Here is an 18,281-nt window from a genome sequence, read left to right on the forward strand (position 1 = left end):
GCCATCTCACATTAGGCCCAAGCCTAATCTGGCTCTGGACTTCTCTGCTCGTCGATATACTAGGTCACAAAGTGCTGCATAGAAAAGAATGGACTAGACCAAAGATATAGAGGCAAAGGACAAAATTCTTGATGCTTAGATATTTGAAGTTGAACATCTTGACAGTGACATTGTCAACACCATGGATTTCCATGCGTTAATTGTAGCCATGATGCCACCCCCTAAGGTGATTGGAGGAACAACCAGTTTGAGTGCAACTCCTAAGTGGCTAACCACTTCAGTAAGCAAAAAATAGAGTTTCATCCCTGTGACCATCCCAATTCAGGACATGGTAGTTAAGTACACAGAGAAAGGCCCCATGCAAAAGAAGTTCAAAACAACTGCCAGACTGGACAATGATGAAGGAACTGGAAAGTGGGTTGCCAAGATTTCCTCTTACAAGCCCAAAGATGAAGATAAGGAAGTCAGTGCAGAGGACTTTGAGATCACCAAGGTGGAGCTTAGGAACATAAGTATGGATTCAGATAATCATTTCTTCCAGGTATGGGCTAAGAAAATGCTCACCAGGTCGAAAAAATATTGGTGGGAGAAGAGAGAGCTAAAGCGACATATAAACATTCTCACTCAATTCATTGATAGCATCGATTGCTTCAGAGCACTTCCCATATCCCATGCTACAGCGAGCTTTGACACTACTTCACCAGAGAATAAAAAGCTAATGAGTTAGGTTCAATGAGCTAAAAGAATTGCGGAGGCTATGGAGAGATGGATTGATGGAGTAATTAAAGACGGAGAAAAGTATATCACAAGCTCCGGGAAGTTATGTGATGAGATGCAGAGCCTCATTGTAGAAATTCAAAACCAGATTATGTCATGGGAGAAAGAGGAACATAGATGAGAAAATGTCTTGCCTATGCTCACCAAAATAGAAGAGGACGGAGCCACCAGATTCTTGACAGAACATTCAATCAAGTTGGTAACCAATGAATGCCAACTCTTCATATTGAAAAAGACCATAATGTGACGGGTACTCACATTCAAGTCTTTGATTTCTAATTCCAAGACTTCTACTTATGAACTTCAGGACCTCCAATGTAGTTTAGTTAATGATAAAAAAGTGGTTAATCCGGATCACGATTGGCAGCTGGGGATTTATGGACTGAACACGTAGAACACGATAAAGGCTTTCAGGATATACATGGAGAAAGTTAAAGCTAAAGGCAATTTCACCCCTGAAGATATAACACAAGTCGCCCGAATCGTGTCCATGACATTTATCGGTAACGATCAGTTACCGAAGCATGTCAAGAAAATGGTGAAGCACAGATGGGACAAAGAAGCCGCAAAGGCAAAAATCATTGCTATGAAGAATTTGAGCCAATCTATAATCCAGGAACTTGCAACTGCTCACGACGCTCAAGAAAGCGGAGGAGAAGATGGCGATGGAAAAGGAGGATAACGTGTTGATAATGCTCTATTTTTATTTTATGTTTTTTTCATGATCTTGCAAATGACTTCAGGACATATGTCCCAAATATACTTTGTTGGTTTTCATAACTGATTCAGAGGAGGTCAAGTTTTCAAGGAGACCTCATCTAATCTAAAGACTATAAATTAGATTAACATAGAAAGAATAAGGGTTAGATTTTGGTTAGAATTTTGTTAGTTTTTTACTTAGTTTTTCTAGTTTTTAAAAGTTCCGTTTTGTTGAAGGAAGTCATCAGACTTTAAAAATCTGGAATTGAAAAGGATTTATACATGTATTGTTGTGTCTTTGTCACAAAGATATATATATATATATAAACGATCATATTATTTTTGGGAGAAGGAAAACCTTTGAGTTTTGAATCTGTGTACTGATATATCTTTGCATATATTGATCTAATCAAACGACAGCGATCGCCTTTCCGATGCAGAATATTATTATTATTCTGGGACTCCTTCCTGTGAGATTTTAAAAGATATGTGCTTGAAAAGAGATTTTATTTCTCTTATCTGTTTTTATGAACTGTCAAACTGGTGTTCTAAACTTTGTTTCGATCACGTCCATTCCTCATGTTGAAGCATTTTGAAGAATAATTTTCTTTGAAATATGTGTAAATCATTAGCCTCTCATCTAAGAATGAAGTAGGTAGCCTTACGTGCTTTCAGGTTAAAAGCATACCAATTAAATTTAATTAGATTATTCCCTAAATAACTAATGGAGGGAGCTGTACCTATAAAAAATTCAGAGGGAAGTAGTATATGTTACACTTACCCAACTGTTTAGTTGAACTTTTGTCTTTTAAAGAAGGCAACAGAGTTTGAAATTAATTAATTTGAAGAAAGGCAAAAATCTATTCACTAAAAATACCATAGTGGAATCGCCCTCTCCTTTAGACGCCTAACATTGTAACCCTAAACTTCCTCTAAGATGGGATTGCCCATTGCTATATTGTTGGAGCCACATTTGTAATGGGAGTTTTCATTTGAATAATGAGTAAGAATGAAACATTTTGTCTCCTCATGAGATTGATGTGTACATGAAATTGTCTTTCTATTGTCCATTGATGTATTTTTGTACCAAAAGTTGTAATACAGGTTTCCAGTGGAATAATGAATAGAATGAACATTTTGTCTACTTCTGAAATTCATGGGTGTATGAGATTCATGGCCCTTGAGAATTTGTAATAAAACTATTTGGAATATGATTGTGGTATACTTATATAATCATCACAGCTTTAATAGATGAAACTGTTATTACGAAATGAAATATACAGGCTTAGATCTTGTCTTTCTAGAAAGATAAGATGCACTAGAGGGATATGATTTTAAATAGGAAAATATGTGATTATGGGTATATTTTCAAGTTTTAAAGATAAACAACAACCTAAATATCTTAGCAAGTGTCACATATGCCTTACCTATGGTGTAGAGCATTTGGCATGCAAACAAGCTCATATGTAACAAAAATAATTCATCCAAACACCACGGTTTATATCATGGACGTAATGGTTTTTAATACACTTTCTTTTAACATCATATCTTGACTGTCAATTTTTTTTTTTTTAAGTATTACCAAAATGACACTCTTAAGATTGTTCCAACCAAATTCATCTACCAATTCATTAGGGATACTATATCTATAACTATATCTATATATATGTAGACACCTAAAATTGTCATGTCTAATTAAATAAATATCTTTATTTATTTAATTACTTTAAACCTAATTCTTCTATTAATTAAAATAAATTCTTATTTATTTAATTAATTCATTTATCCTCTTCTAGCCTTATTTCTCATTTAAATAAATTCATTTATCTATTTAAATTACCCTTTTCCTAAATTAAATAAATATCTTATTTATTTAATTGATCCCACTTTTTCTATTAATTAAATAAATATTTATTTATTTAATTAATTCATTAGCCTTTTCTACCCATGACACATGTCATTCATCTCTTAATTCCTACACTACCTACCCTTTCATTATTTTATTATTTTCTTTAGCGACCCTCTAATCATAGCCGACCTCTTTTTACACCTCTCAATCTTATCCCTCCATTTCTTATAGTGTCTTCTATATAAGAGGATGCTTCCTTCATTATTAATACTAATCAATCATTCTAATCAATCTATGGATCCTAATCAATTGATTACGCTTTTGAACTTGCATATGCAATCAAGCCTACTTGCAACCACATTTCCGTTCTTTGTTGAGCTCTTGTGCACATATAAAATCTGAGACCAAATATATCAAGCAAGATCAATGGAGATAGGAAGAATGGAGATCCAAACCCTATTAGACATGTGATGGTATAATCTTTGTGATTTCATTTGATTTGCATTGTCTTAGGTAATCTTCATATGTTATGGTGGATCTTTGTTGTTGTTAGGCTAGGGTTTTGTGGTTGAATTCATTTAGTCTTTCAACATTGTTTTATACATTTTCACCATAAACATTTTGGCATACCCTGTGGGACATGGATTTTTGTTAGATTTGTGTTTTTCGCATATTTTTCTAACCATATATTGCTGTTTTTTAAATCAATTTGGAGAATAACCTTATGCAGCTAGGGTTTTGGACACAAAATCAAGATCTTGGAGAGATTTGATCATATCTCACAAACGGCTTGGAAATTTTGCACCAAAGTTTTTTGGTACGTTGAAGACAGTATCAAGAGCTCACAAAGAAAAATTCAGATCTATTGGAGCATATTTTAATTTTCTATGATTTTTTTATGAATTTTCATAAAAAATTAATTTTGAGAGCAAATGAGTGAATTTTTTGGATTTTCTTACATTTTTTTAAATCTCTCATAATTATACATAGGATCTATTCTTTGTGATTTTAATTTTGATGCAAAATATTTCCCTAACAATCAGATCTTTAAAAATTAGGGTTTTTCCTTATTTTGATCAGATCTCACAAACAATTTCAAAATTTGGCATCAAATATTTTTTTGTAGGTCAGGAAATGTATCAGAAGTGTTCAATAAAAATTTAGATTTTTGGGATCAAATTTTCATTTTATATGATTTTTTTATGATTGTTCATAAAAAATTAATTTTGAGAGCAAATTAGAGAATTTTTCAGATTTTCTTACATTTTTGGAAATCTCTCAGAATTATACATAGGATCTGTTCTTTGTGATTTTAAATTTGATGCAAAATCATTCCTTAAAAATTGGATCTTTGAAAATTAGGGTTTTGCATTATTTTACTCATATCTCACAAACTGCTTGGATTTGTTGCAGAATTTTTTTTATGCAGGTTTGGAAGACCATCAAGACTCTCCAGGAAAAAATTTTAGATTTTTTGGATAGATTTTGCATTTTATATGAATTTTTTATGGTTTTCATAAAAAAATAAATTTTGGAGCAAATTAGCAAATTTTTAGGATTTTCTTACATTTCTGGAAATCTCTTGAAATTTTACAAGTGTTCTTTTTTTATGATGAGTCAGATCTTGGAATTGGTCAACAAAATGCATTGTTGAAGGCCCCTATTTCACAAAGTCTTTTGGATCTAAAATTTACCTAACTTGTGTGCTTGCAAAAAGGGGTGATCATTTGAAACAATCCAAACTACTAACAAATCTTTGTTGCAGGACCTTGACAAGGATTTTCTTTTGATCTTTATTGTGTTCCTTGTTTTCATAGATTATCAAACACTTCAATTGGTGCACTAAAATTGAACTAGTGTCCTTTGTGTCTTGGGCAATAGGCTCTTTTTGTTTCATCTTTAGAGGGCCTGTCTCCCCGTGTGGTCATTAGGACTACTAGTGAGGAGAGAACAACCCAAGTGGTAGCAAGGAAAACCCACCTCTTCTGAACCACTATAAACAACTGTATTCATGGTGAAAACTATGGATAACGTGTGCTGATTAGTTCATACTGACACTATGTCTCCCCATAAACCCATTTGATCAAATTTATTTGATCATTTGTAGGGCATAACCCCTACCGGCTGGGAGCCTTCTGTATTTATAGAGCTAAAAGTGCTGCATGTATGGCCACACGAGTGAATGCCCTTACTAGCACCTTTTTATTTTAGAAGCCAAAATCCTTCTAGTTGTTGGGGCAGGAGGTCAGACCTCTGGTAGCGGCCCACACACATACGGTTCTTAGTAGAGATACAAAGTTCACCATGAGGATTTTTCGTGGAGACTGATGCTTGTCTGCCCTGAGAAGTGAGTGCCGAGGGTGGAGCCAGTGGGGTCAAGCATCTAAGTATCCGCTCTGAATAGCGTAGCCTTAGGGGAAACTCCATGTGGGATCAACAACTATTGTCTTGGTGAGCCATAAGAATTGTGCTTGACTTATTTTGAACAATCAAACATTCAAGACCAAACATCAAAACATTGTGTCTTTTATGTCTTCAAGTGTATGCAAAACAATTTTACATCAAACAACACACTTTCTTTGAGTCGTTTTGAGTCTAAACACTTGAAAACATTGAGTCCTCATCAACATTGTGTCCTCTTGTCACAAAAAGTAGTCAAACATTCAGATTTGGTCACAACAACAACTTCACAAATTGGAAAAATTTACAGTCCAACAAACAAGAGCAATCAGTTTTAGAATTCTTGAGCTTCCTAAGTTATTTTTCTAGATTTTCATCTAGCATTCAACCTGTCTTTGGGTCTCACAAAGTCCATCATTGCTTTACACCTTGCATTACATTCACATTTGTCTAAACTTGAGTCAAAAGGTCACTTGCTTGTCCTCATCATACTTTGTCAACACATTACATACAACAACATTTTGCTAAGTGGTCCCTCATCAAGGTCTATCACCTTTTGGGTCTCATTTGGTCTTACTTAGAGTCAAGGTCAACTTACCTCATTAAGAGAAACTATCATCTCTTTGGAAGCCACACCTACTCTACTACATACATACTTGGTCTTACACTTTGGACATTGCAAGTACACCTCAGATTCATTTACATTCCATCCAAACTCTTGGTCTTCCATACTCTTTCCATTTTCATCTAGTCTCACACATCTTGGTCAATACCTAGTTCATGGTCGAAACTCATTCCCAAAAATCTAGGAGAGAAGCTAAAGAGGCTCAAGAGTCCACAAACATGAGTGCCTATAAGTATGACAATGATATCTTTTTCAATTCTGATCATACTACATTACCTGACATGGATGCCTATAGAAACATTCCAAATGTTGAGCACATAGACACTATAAACAACAATGATACACACAATGATAATATGGACAACATTTCAGTACATTTAGCAGAAGTGGAAGACACCATTATGGATCCCCGTTTCAATAGATTGGTTGAGGAAATAATGAGAAGAGATAAACAATACTTCTTACAAATGATGGCACAAAGTGGAGCCAAGATACCTCATGATTTTGACATGTCTCAAATAATGGAAAATCAACCTTTGCAAAAAACTCACTCCAACATGGTTCAAAGGAGGCCTAATAGTGGAGGCAATAGAGGACCACATATGGTGCCTGAATCAACATCATCTTTGTTTCAAAAACCAAAGGTTCCATACACACATGGTCAAGCATATGATACTCACCTTCGCAGACCATTATGGAAGTCTTATGCAGAAAAATATGCTCAATCACATACCAATGCTAAGGATCAACCGCCAAAGCAATTGGATATTCAAAGGCATGCTCAAAATTTGGACACAAGCAAACCCCACATCAAATTTGGGGGCAACACACTAGAACAAACTCATGACATGCCTATAGAGTATGGTATACATGGACAAAGCAGATATTCCATTCCTCAACATGACTCTACACCAAGTGGTCCATATACGCAGCATCACTATATACCTCCTCCATATGAACATGTGTATGATCAATATCATCCATATATGCAACATGCTCCTCCTCCACCTGGTGCTTCAGGCATGGGGTATGGTCCAAGAAGTTGGTCTCCACAGGTAAGAACAATTTGGAACAACAAATTAAGGATTTACAAAAGAAAATGGAGGACATAAATACACCAAAGCCAACTTACACAATGAGAGACATATGTCCTTATCCATTTGACAAAAGCATTCCAATGCCTCCATTTCCTACACACTTTGTGACACCTAAGTTTGATAAGTATAGAGGAAAAGGGAATCCTAAGGCACACATAAGACAATTTTTCACAGCTTGCATTGAGGTAGCAGCAGAAGAGACATATTTGATGAGATTATTCCCACAGAGCTTAGGTGATCAAGCTATGGAATGGTTCTCCCAACTTCCACCTGGTATTAAGTCATGGGGTGACTTAGCAGAGGCATTTATCCAACATTTCACATACAACATAGAGACAGACATATCAGTCACTACTTTGTGCAACACCAAGCAAAGGGATGGAGAGTCTTTTTTATCATTTTTACAAAGATGGAGGAATCTAGCTAGCAGATGCTCTTGTGAAATTCCACAAAAACAAATGGTAGAGATGTTCACCCAGAATGTTAACAAAGACATTGGTTATGACCTAAGAAAAGCTTATTTGTCCACCTTCAAGGATGTCATTGAAAAAGGATTAGTGACAGAAAAGGTCCTAATTGAACAAGGAGTCATTAAGATATTCAAGGAAAACAAAGATGACTTTAAAGGAAAAGATAAGCCAAGATTTTGGAATAAAAACAAGAACACAGTCAATGATGGTGTTGTGGATGCCAATACAGTACGACCCAAAATTGTTTTTTTAGGATCAAGCTCTACAAACAATCAAGTGAATACTCAAACAACTTCAAAGTCATGAAGGAAGTACACTCCATTGGGAGAACCACTTGAGTCAGTTTTCAAGAAGCTAGTCGCAAACAAGGTAATCACAATTCCAGATTTGCCTCCATATGAGCCAAAGGTTAAACCAGATTGGTGGAATGATGATGAATATTGTGAATTTCATAAGGGTAAAGGACATAAAATAGGAAATTGTCATCGACTGAAGAACATCATACAAGATCTCATTGATAGAGGTGACATTGAGATTGAAGGACACTCATCAAATCAAGAACATGAGATGTTTAAGGAACCATTCCCAAAACATGACAAGGGAAAAGCTATAGCCACAGATGACCAAACCAACTATACCAGAGCATATTATAACTATGATTCAACTATCAATCACAGCTCGATGGACAATTATGTCTCTACCATTATCATCAAGGATAAAACACCTGAAAATTCTACCCAAAGACCCAAAATTGTCCTAAAAGGCATTGGATCTTCTTCCGAACCTACCTCTGAATGCCATGTTACAACCCGTCAAGGTAAATTCACTTTCCAAGATACTCTAGCTAAAAACACCACTTCCTCATCAACCAAACCTGAGTATGACCTTGTAGAATAGTTAGGGAAGACACTTGTGCTTATCTCAGTCCTTGAGCTCTTATGCATATCCCCCACACATAAAGCTATCCTTGACAAAATATTGAGAGACATTTCTGTCCCTACTAATCTGAACGTGGACCAATTTCAAGCCATGGTGGGATACCTTTCCATTCCACACTCCCTTACATTCACAAAAGCCGATGATGCCTCCATAAGTCAGCCACATAATGCACCTTTACACATTGAAGCCTTCATACACAAACATCGAATAAAATGAGTCCTGATAGATGGAGGAGTAGGTCTAAACATTTGCACATTGAGCACTATTAAACAATTGGGATATTCAAATAAAGTTGTGAATTCTACAAACAAAATTACCATCAAGGCATATGATGATGAAGAGCGTTCATCTAAAGGCACAGTCACCTTACCTATCAGAGTTGGGCTAGTTACAAAAGATATGATTTGTCAAGTCCTAGACCTTGATCTCGCATACAACATATTGCTAGGACATCCTTGGATTCATGAGATGAGAGCAGTCCCATCTACATGCCACCAATGCATTAAGTTTCCTCACAATGGAGTTGAAGTGACTGTCAAAGCTGATCCTAATCCATTCATATGTTGCAACAATCTATGACCTAGATCATAAATAAGAATCCTAGTGAATCGAGAGCTCTTCCTTCATCAACATATGTGGATCCTAAATCCTTGAATGCTTCTACATCAAAACAAGTAGAGATCAAAGAAAAGTTCAAGTTTAAAGACATGGGATGTCGTGAATATATATTTCATGTTGATCAACTCCCACTATCTCCTATGGTATTCAGTCAACAAGAACAACCTACAAACAATTTCCAATGCCAAGGAATTGGGTATGAACCACCTAGTGTTGTGGCTACTAAGTCTGAATGCAAATCTCCTCTAGTGGTGCAAGCAACTCTTGATATCAATAATCCTAAGAGTGGTTCCAATGAAGAATCTATTGAGCATATTGCCAACCCTCTTGAGAACTCACATAGCCTTACCATATCATCCATTCATTCCATTTACACTCCTCTCCCACACTTGGATCAAAAAGAATCACAAAAGCCCTTACTAAGTGGGGATGAAAATTCAAGCTTTGAAAAGAAAAATCTAAAAGTCAAATATAAAGAGAAGTCCTTTAGTTCAAATAAAAATAAAAAGCTACTGGACTCTACAAAAATCAAAGCCAAGGATAAAAATCCTATGAAGCAAAAAGAGCAAGAGTTGATCTCCCTTAATATCAAAATAACTGGGGGAAAAAGTTCTAAAATTTCAAGTCAAAAAGAATACTTGTTGATCCTAAGTCTCCATCATGCCATCCTACTTTCACTTATTTTCACAATCATAAGCCTTCATAACTCATCCACTTGTTCCACACATCCTTTCCCTCTTGGCGATACATCATGGACCTTTAATGGAACTTCCTCGAAGGACTTTGTTATCAGGGATGCCCAAACTTCTTTAGGTGACACGCATACGGGCCTACGTAGTCCACACATTAGTAATTCTATCTTAGTTCTTTTATCAAGGAAGACAGTCACTCGAGCTACACAACATTCAGTCAAGGAACGTCACAACTACAATCATAAGGTTAAGCCTCATACACTTGAGGTGGGTGACTTAGTTCTAAGGGAAAATCCTAAAAATCAGCAAGACAAAGAGAGGAAGGGCAAGTTTGAACCAAATTGGCTTGGTCCTTACATCATCATAGCAGCATATAGATCTGGTGCATATCAGCTCTCAACCATAGAGGGTGAACCTTTGGAGGATCCTATCAACAGCATGCACCTTCGCAGGTTTTACACATAGCTCTTCAGAGTATCCCAATTCAAAAAATACAAAAAAAATATAAAAAATAAAAAAATAAAAAAATCATAAAAAATAAAAAATTGTTACTTGGTGAAAACCTGGCAAACAGACGCCTTGTGACACAAAAAAAAATTGAAAAACAGAAAAACATTTCGTCCAATGGTGAAAACCACTTCGATGGCGCCCTAGGCAAGTACCATGGTGAAAACTGGGTCACCAGCGCAATGTGTAGAGACATTGCTCCTCCCTCCTTCAAGATTCACTTTCATCATTTCACTTTGCACATACTCACAACCTCTTCATCCATAATAAACTTACACATTCCCATCATGGCTTGTTATCGATCTACCCAAGATTGGTTAGTCATTCATAATAAACATTCCTTTTCACCCCTTTCCATCCACAATAAATCAGCTCCTATCTATGGCTAAGGCAAATCCTACGTCTAGTGATGGGTGTGGAACTGAGATCATCACACATTCTGAGAAGTACAATTTCTTCTAGTTTTCTTCAGTCTATCCGCATCACAATCCGCAATAATGAAACATTTACATTGCCGATCCGCTATAAAGTTTAATCTTCTCTACAATAAAGTATCAGTTTCATGGATTCAGTCAATTTCAAATGAGACACAGCAGCAACAATGGGCTTCAACAAATCAAATCTTTCAATAGACTCAGACAACATATGGTTCAGTGCTATCTATCCTTTCTATGAAAGTAAACATTGTGACCACAATCAAATAAGACTTATACAAGTGACAAGAGACACTAAACTTGAGGACTACAGTGGATGTTGGTGTTGAGTCTTGGTTTTCTTTTGATTTTATCTTTTTGGTGACATGTCTTTTAGCTTTTCCAAGATGTCTCTGACTAGAGATTTTTATCTCCATGATGTCTTTGACTAGAAAGGCGAGGATGGGGTATCGTCACCTATTTTTCTTTTGCTGTCTATGGATTGTCTCTTAGTAATGCTATGACTTGTCCAAGGATATGAGGGCACTATGAGTCTAGTGTGAACTTGGGCATTCCTTGTTTGTGATTGTCTGATCTCCATGCAAATGGGTACAATGACTTTCTAGGTCGAACATATGCCTCGATTGTCGTAACCTATTTTGCCATAATAAAGCTCGATGATGATAACGCACAAGAAGCTCTTTCACTTTCATATCTTCTATCTTCCATCCCCATTTCTTGATTGACCTCCATCGTCCTTCTTGAGTCCGTGTAGCCTACTATCACATGACTAAGTATAATGACACACCAAAAATATTTGCATTTCATGTAGTTGCACCTGCATTACCACATATTAAACATTTCATACATACATATAGATATCACAATTGCATCACATCCTGCACATAACACATGTCAGCACATTTTACATTTTACTCATGCATTTCATCATTTGCATTATCATATTTATCTGCATTTCATACATTCATATTTGCATTGGCATAACATATTAAAAACATAAAAGAACAAAAAAAATATTGCATTTCATCATGTACATATTTGCATCCATATCATAACCATCACACAGAAACATACATCATGAAACATCTCATCACATAGGTACGCATGCATATAGCTACCGCAAAGATGAATCATCTCATATATATAATAAAAGTGTCATGATACAATGATGTCAAAATACATATGGCTACAAAATCACCTGAAGGTGTCTACATCATCATACAAAATGGTGCAAAACTGATACAGAGAAACCCATTGATCACTCCTGCCAGTACTACTGGTAATGCTAATCTAGTCTATGTCATCGTGTCCTATGCCACATGTCCAGCCCTCATCTCTAATCCCGGATCCTAGAACACTTGTCTTAGGGCATCCCTATCTCTATCTCAGTCATAGGGTATCTACTCCTCATCGATCGGTATCCTCAAAATCCTGTATACATCCTCTAAGGTGACTGTCATCTCACCCATCGGCAAATGAAATGTACATGTCTCTGAGTGCCATCTCTCAGCCAGCATAGTCAACAATCCCATGTTCACCCGAAACTCAAGCACATACAGAATGAATCTCAAACCCATAACCTCAATGGCTGCTCTGTCCTTGAATGTCAGCTCTAGTAATAACCTCTGAGTCAATGGGAATCTCTCCCGTGACTCTAGCATAGGTAGGTACTCCTGCAGTCAAGAAAATCAAGTATGTCAGTCAAAGTGGTATTCACTGTTCATCACAAAGTGTTGCTTCTATTCTAGTGACACTCATTGTTCATCACAAAGTGTTGCTATTGATCCTAGTGGTACTCCTTGTTCATCACAAAGTACTACGTATTTTGCACTCCTTGTTCATCACAAAGTGCTGCTCTTTTTTTTAGTACTCCCTGTTCATCACAAAGTACTATGTCTTGGTACTCCCTGTTCATCACAAAGTGCCTTGATCTATCATATCTTAGGGCCTCTTCTTGAGTGTATCCTCTTGAGTAGTTTCCTAATTGGCAACGTATGTTCTAGCACAGAATTGTCAATCCTAGCCCTATATGCTATCCTAGTCTTCCCTAGAGGACCTGCTTGAGTATATCCTCTCAGCAGCTTATCCAATCGACAGCGTATGTTCATCACAGAACTGCTGATTTGACCTAGAAGACATAAACATGCCTTCATGACATAAACGCACTTACATATTGCACAAACGTGCCTAGTCAACCCAGACGCGCCTGGCACCAACACAAATGCACCTACACGTTTTTGACATTTTTTTAACATTATCCTAAAGCACATTTATTGCACTACCTAGCATGCATTAATGACAACAATTAATATGACAAAGTACGAGGATGTTTTTTGGTACTTACCGACTCTCCTGCATCTGCTAGCCTCTGAAATCGGTGAATGCGATCAAATCTGTGAACCAAAGTCATCGTTGTTGACTGTTGCTGCTCTATTCTCTCTCTGCACTCTGATCTCTTGGATGTGTGGAGGACAATGAGGATGTATTCCCCTCATGGTCTATCTTATAGACTGCCCTAGCCCTAGCCCTAGCCCTAGTCTCCCGAGTCAGTCTTCATTATCCCGTGACTCTGTCACTCTATCCTATCTGGTTAGTCCATTCTAGCCTTTCTTTCTTATCGAGAGATTGTCTGTGATCTTTCTAGACATTTTCATCCAATCTCTTGAGGGGGCATACCATTCCCATCTTGGGGCAACTTTGTATCAGTTCATCTTATCTTCTTTGAAACAACATGACAAGCCGCATTGTCTCAAAGAGGGGCAAAATGTAGACACCTAAAATTGTCATGTCTAATTAATTAAAATAAATTCTTATTTATGTAATTAATTCATTTATCCTCTTCTAGCCTTATTTCTCATTTAAATAAATTCATTTATCTATTTAAATTACGCTTTTCCTAAATTAAATAAATATCTTATTTATTTAATTGATCCCACTTCTTCTATTAATTAAATAAATATTTATTTATTTAATTAATTCATTAGCCTTTTCTACCCATGACACATGTCATTCATCTCTTAATTCCTACACTACCTACCCTTTCATTATTTTATTATTTTCTTTACCTACCCTCTAATCATAGCCGACCTCTTTTTACACCTCTCAATCTTATCCCTCCATTTCTTATAGTGTCTTCTATATAAGAGGATTCTTCCTTCATTATTAACCCTAATCAATCATTCTAATCAATCTATGCATCTTAATCAATTGATTACACTCACTATGCATTCAGCCCCGACTATGCTTTCGAACTTGCATATGCAATCAAGCCTACTTGCAACCAAATTTCCGTTCTTTGTTGAGCTCTTGTGCACATGTAAAATCTGAGAGCAAATATATCAAGAAAGATCAATAGAGATAGGAAGAATGGAGATCCAAACTCTATTGGACATGTGATGGTATAATCTTTGTGATTTCATTTGATTTTCATTGTCTTAGGTAATCTTCATATGTTATGGTGGATCTTTGTTGTTGTTAGGCTAGGGTTTTGTAGTTGAATTCATTTAGTCTTTCAACATTGTTGTATCCATTTTCACCATATACAATATATAATCCTACTAACTCTTAACATGCATGATAGGAGAATAAAAGTACAAAGCTGTGTCACACTTTAATAAAGGAAATGGTCAATGTTGATTCAATTTTTTAAAACAAATCAATAGAAAGTGAAATATATGTTTTGAATTTTGAAATGTTGCAAACTAATAAAATTTATATTCTTTTGCCTATTTTATGTTTGTAATTTTAACAAAAAAATTAAATATTATTTGAAAGTAGTTTTAAATAAAGTAAACACTATAATTTAGTTGTCGATAAAATGTTGAAATTGAAGTTACACAAGCCACCACACTTTATTTAATACCCTTTTTTCTTCATTTTTTTGTGTATATTGATAACTTGAAACTTTAGTGCATGGATATATATAAAGAAAACTTATTTGGTACAATTGAATTAGAGATTAGGGTTAAATAAAGTGGATAAGTCTCGAAAAAAGAAGAATCTCGTTGAGAAATGTCATGCAAATAATTATAAACAATTGTACAAAATATATATAAAGAGATGAATAACTTAAAGATATAAATTTTAAATTGTTTCATTTTTTCTAAATTTGAATGATTTGTGACACCTTATGCTTCACAAACTATAGGTTGAAAAATAATTGAATTTCACGATTTTTTCATGAAGTTAGTATCTGTGACAATAATTTTTTAATTTTTTGAAAAAGTCCTAATAAAAGAAATTCATTAGAATTTTTTAAAATATGTATGTATATGTATATTTACATATACATACACATACACATACACATACACATACACACACACACATGCATATATACATATACATATACATATATGAAAAATCATTAGTGGCCTACAAACTACATCAAATTTGATACAAATTCTATTTTTACCTATTTTATAAATTATAATGATAGGCTATTCAATTTTTATATGAAGTTGCTTAACTCTGTTTTCTATAAGTTTGACCTATCATAAACATCGCTAATTATTCCTCTATATTAATTAAATAATTTTGATTATTTAATTAATCTAATTATGTTCTTCTAAATAAATTTTATTATTTTCATGAACTAATTATTCAACTTCCTTTTAACCATTTAATCAAATCAACCCCTTTTTGTCTCTAAAATTAATTAGATAATTTTATTATTTAATTAATCGTAATTATTTACCTTAATTAAATGGTTTTTATTATTTAATTAAGTTCAATTTCTATTTCCTCATAATTAAATAATCTCTTTAAATTATTTAATTATGTAATTATGTCTTCCAGATTAAATAAATTTTATAAATTTATCTAATTAAATCTCCCCCCGATTCAAATAATACATAATTTTATTTTCATTTAATTTCTTATTAATTTGCATGTCATGTGACATTTTTTAAAATCTAAATCCAAATTGAACTAAATTTCGTGCTAATTTCCTATAGCATGTGCTAAAAATATAACTACCATTGACGTCTAGTAAACTTTCAATTAGCTTTTTCTGACTGACCAGTCAATGCAATCTCCTGATCAATCAATCTAGTGTACTGATCAATCAATTTTGTTAACTATTTAATTAAATTTCCTAACTAAGCGATCAATCTTGGCTAACTTCCAATCAGATTAGTTATCTCTCCAATCAAGTTAGTTGATCTACCAATCAGATTCAGTCAGCATGATTGTTTCTCTCTCACCAAATTGTCACCTGAAATCTCGATCGTCGATCAAATTATTTCTCAAATCAATCTCAGTTGTCCAAATCATTCCTCCAGAATCTATAAATTCCACAGTCTTCAAATTCTTGCATCCATATCTTGTAGGTTTCACAACATGACTTTGGGAGTCACCATATCATAGAAACCAAACAAACAATGGAAGTGAGGTGTCCAAACACAATAAGGGATTTTTTATAAGGTTTCTATTTGTTTCTTATTGGATTCATAAACGTATTTTCTTTGGTATTACGAAGGAATCTTGTTAATTAGATAGTGCTTCGTGGTTTTCCTTTTTACTGATAAACATAGTTAATGTTTATTTTTTCCTATATACATGGCCCATCATGATTCTTTACTTAGCCTCATCTTATTATTACTATTAACATCATGTAATGCCCACCAAAATACCCTAGAGAAATTAAAACTACTAACACAATAATGGAGATTAATTTTTTATTTATTTATTTAACATCTATTAACAACTAATGTGTCATGTAACATCTCCATCTAATTACATTCATTAACCAATAACCATTATAAACACACATCATTACATTAATTACGTAAGTGGATATAACATAACATCATTAATCTCTCTCTAAGGTACTTCAACGTCATTACTTATTTTACCACCATAATGACATCCTACTCACATGATAAACATATTCCATCTTAATTTAATGCATCGTATTCATTTCCTCACCATGAGATATACAACCTACCAAATTATCTATCCATCATGATATGCATGCCATTCTACCATTTTACTATGTATTACATTCCTTTCTTAGAAATGTAAGACAACCCCATATTCAAACATTCATTTTATGCACCAAATCTAAATGTGTTTTAATCCATCATTTCCTTTCTACATGCTCTTATCATTTTCCATAATAGTGCAATCCTAATGAATGGGTATAATCCATCCTTACTAATCCATTTAAACATACTTCAATCACATCTAATACTAACTTGATCACATTCCATCTATTATGATTATCTACTCATAATGTATAAATCATAATTAATTCTTCAATCCACACGATAAACTAAATTCCCTTATTTCTTTACTTAATCACAAGTAAGAAAAATATCACACTATTCCTTCAATCATAAAGTTCATTTACTAACTTACAAACTTATAACTAAATAAATCCAGTACTTCTAATATAGGTACATGGCGTACATCATATACAAGTCACTTACTATCTATCTAACATGATTTACCTATTAGCAACATGAACTATTCACATTTATATATCATAGATTACACATAGAACCAAAAGCAAATCCACGATTCCATTAGCAACAGTTTTGTTTTTTTAATCCAACTACACATACAACCACTTTCCTAACATGATAATTTCATTTGATAATAAACCCTAATGCATAACACAAGAATCCTAATATTTTCCTTCCATAATCTTTTTCATTCTCTGCATACTTTTCTTAATTTCCAAGCATACACGTTGAGACATCATTTTCTAAACCTTATCCATATTATCTAACATCCTCAATATTGACACTTAAGATTATTCCTTTTCTCAGGGTTCTTTCACATATTAAATCACAATCTAAAGAATAACCATAAAATTCCTTTATAATCAATACAAAAATATCATATTACAAACCACATCTATTTCAATTGCAACACCATTGCCAAATTTAGGTACATGAAGTAATTCCCTTCATTTAACAAGAACATCTCATTTCCACATTTACAAGTCATAAAATATCCTAACTACCATTCATGAATTACTTACAAATACATTTACATAACAATACTTCAAGAACATAGCTCTTTTTTTTTACATGATTCCATCCACCACATACAAGATACTACATACATGCATTTCATCATTTTCATTACATAAATATGCTAGAAGGTACATCTATATTCCATCAAGAAGGATAATCCACATCCACGAATAAAGAATCCAAGAGAACAT

The sequence above is a fragment of the Cryptomeria japonica genome, chromosome 1, assembly GCF_030272615.1.
Source record: "Cryptomeria japonica chromosome 1, Sugi_1.0, whole genome shotgun sequence".
Lineage (NCBI taxonomy): Eukaryota > Viridiplantae > Streptophyta > Pinopsida > Cupressales > Cupressaceae > Cryptomeria > Cryptomeria japonica.